The 3,156-nt window shown below is 34.7% G+C and overlaps 1 long non-coding RNA gene across 2 annotated transcripts in view; it reads right to left on the reverse strand.

The window, feature by feature from the left end:
- Positions 1–726: 726 nt before the first annotated feature.
- LOC136849928 (uncharacterized) overlaps positions 727–3,156 on the reverse strand; it is a 378,285-nt gene continuing 375,855 nt past the window's right edge. For both annotated transcript variants that reach the window (XR_010856479.1, XR_010856477.1), the window contains one exon: positions 727–912. This is a non-coding gene — a long non-coding RNA (uncharacterized lncRNA). The remainder of the gene's footprint in view (positions 913–3,156) is intronic.

Here is a 3,156-nt window from a genome sequence, read left to right on the forward strand (position 1 = left end):
TTTTACGGGTTTCTCTCGTGCGATTTCGGACTTAGGAAACATTGAGCGACATCATTCATGCATACACGTTCAGTCAAACTCGGAAAATAATGCAGTGCAAGGTTATATAACCAAAAATCCACATTTAAGTGAGAAGGCAACGCCACGTAATTTCACAAACCTGTCACATCTACCTCGTCACCTACTTGACCGATCTGACTAACGGATCAAAATACTTGAAATGTCATTCCATTCACACTGTCAACACAGTGACTGTATGGATAATCACAATGTAAATATTAGTATTCAGCTACCTACAAAGCCGTGAAGGAGATGAAGGTATATAATGTAAGGGAACCGAGTTACATGAATAATACACTTATCCGACTAATAAAGGAGATATATACCAATGAGGATGAGTTTATAATAGCATATCCTCCTTGCGTATGTCTATACACACACACACACATACACACACATATTCTTGATAATCTAAAACCTATGGCGTTCAACTAATCGGAAAAGGTAACTGGAAATGTAATATTTAAAACTAATTTTTGCAGAACACTAGTAAGCATTCTTCAAATTACACCATTGTTCCCTGTTACACCAACGATTAGAGAAAATTATCAGATGTATTGCATAAGTTCTTAAATGGGTTTCACGAACGAGGGAAACAAAAGAAAATGGATAAACGTCTAATATAGGGTCAGAGGAAGTATTCTGATGCAAGACTACTCACATGTCATCGTTGATAAAAACGCAGATGGAGCGATACAATAGATCCTTTTTAGCTGAATTATGAGTAATATCTGGTACGGGAACCGCCTGGGAAAATCCCTGGGCAATCGTTTTACTTTCTCATTTCCAGCGGCACTCTGTGGGTTCAAGATAAGCTGTAGAGTAATCCAACAGTTTTCCAGCGTGGAAGACCTGTGGATATAGATGCGTGGATATTTTTAGTTTTCACTGGAGAGTGATATGCCATGAAAAAAGCAACTCATAATTTCAACAAATTCCCTAAATATGGCAATCTTTACTTACTGGTAAATGTTTTATTACAAACACAACATTCCAGTACGCAAATCTAATTTAATCTTACAAAATAATTATGGCATAAAGGAAAAAATATAAATAGGTCTTGTGTAAAAAAAATAATCTGACAACGAATTTAGGCAGCATCACAAATCTTAAAGGCTTATATACCTGAATTTATCTTACTTTAGGAGCTCGTAGAAGAATGAAGACGCTATTATCGTCACTACCAATGTTTTTATCATCACAGTCATTCTCTCTCTCTATCTCACACACACACACACAAACACGCACACAAATTTCAAGTTTCATATAAACAATGTGAAAAAATTAAAAAATGAAACCAAAATAATCCTAAAGGATTTGATGTTAATGAATAGTAACTGATGAAATAAATATGAGAAATATTGTAAAAATGAATAATCCTTTGAGGTTTACCGGAGTTTTAGTGTCAACAGATTTCTGGCCTTTTATTTTCCTGATAAACAATTTGCTGTTGACGAATATTTTAGGTGCTCATATTAAAGAGACTTTTATCGTCATTTTCCATGAAGCTATATGACTATTCACTACAACTAATTCTTGAATGAAGAGCGCGCTTTTCTCTATGAAATGTAGCAAGGTTTCTTCTAAATGTGGGAATCTACTTCTAACATGATTCCGACTGACACCAAGGTATTGTAGAATGGGCCTGGCAAAATTTTATATATAGGTAATACCGTCAACGCATGGTTTCTAAAGGAGAGAATTGGAACCTGACAAAATTAACCAAAAATGAACAATCATGCAATAAATTATATCAACAAGCGAAAAACTTAGCCAAATATATCAGTAGGCAAAAGCCAAAAACGTGTCCAGAAAACGTTGCAAAGATCTTAAAGGGCGTAAACATGTGAAAAACAGATCAAACAGGCTCAAGACAGTACAAACTACTAAAAATGGCTAAAAACGAAATAGTCAAGCCAGAAACTGTGCATCCCCCAACGAAATCAAGTGGGTGATTTCGCGGCCATTTCAACCTCCAAAATGCCCCTTGGCTCCAGGACTAATGTATACAAATGCACTGTTTCACTCACCTAGAAGAAGAATAACAACATTACCTCCTTTATCTTATACATCTCTATTTCCACTTACGATATTAAACATACTCCGACCATCCTTAGACCGCGGATAAGATTGAATCTCTGGTATACTTAACTCTTTCTCTCTATTCTCTAAAAAACTTGTCGTCCTTTTCCAAAAAGATTATTCTACTCATATGGAGAGAATTGTTTATATATATTTATTTTCGAACCTCTAATTCCTTTAAAACTATTTGGGAAATGAGTGCGATGCTTTAAAGTGGGCCATCCTAAGCCCCCGATTGATGTCATGAGAGAGGCTTTCAAAGTAATAATCTATAATTCTTTTACAGGACTGAGATTAACAATTACTCTGAATCCTGCTCTCGTGAAGTTCCAAAGGTCACGTTACGATAATCAATGACTTATTCTTTTTTCCCAATTTTCAGTATTACAATGAAAATTTCGACACATTTTCAGTAATTCTGTACGAGATTTTAATCAAATTCAGCACTTCAGTGATCGTAGATATTCATGCTCTGTTTACACAATTATTTTACTTTTAAGTTAATTAATAGCCATCGTATACCTTGTTTTTCGAATAAATTTCTTTCACTGAAATCAAAATGAATATCGATATGGATTAATTTCATTATAAGGTTTCTCTTCCGGGAAACTTCATCAGTTTACAGGGAACAATCAATCAATCAATCGACCATACCAAGTAAAGTACCGACACATCAATAAGAGTACTACGCTCATAATTTGACTCTGAGAAATTAAGTATTATTCTCTTGTACCTCATGCAGCTGTCGGGTGATATTCCAATTTTAACCTTGAGTAAAACGAAGGAAAATGTGAGAAATTTTTGGTGTGAGTAATTTCTTAACGAACGCAAAGGATCATTGTAGTTTATGTAACAACGTAAAATGTTTTGCTTGGACTCCGTATTCACATCAAATTACATCCCTTAAATTAAGATATTAACACATATTTCAGACAGGAAGTGTAAACTAATGCATGGGAAATCAAAGCCATATGTTAATCTGTCTTTGACCTTGGGACATGTATACGTTTGATG

Source organism: Macrobrachium rosenbergii, chromosome 2 (genome assembly GCF_040412425.1).
Source record: "Macrobrachium rosenbergii isolate ZJJX-2024 chromosome 2, ASM4041242v1, whole genome shotgun sequence".
In the NCBI taxonomy this organism is placed as follows: domain Eukaryota; kingdom Metazoa; phylum Arthropoda; class Malacostraca; order Decapoda; family Palaemonidae; genus Macrobrachium; species Macrobrachium rosenbergii.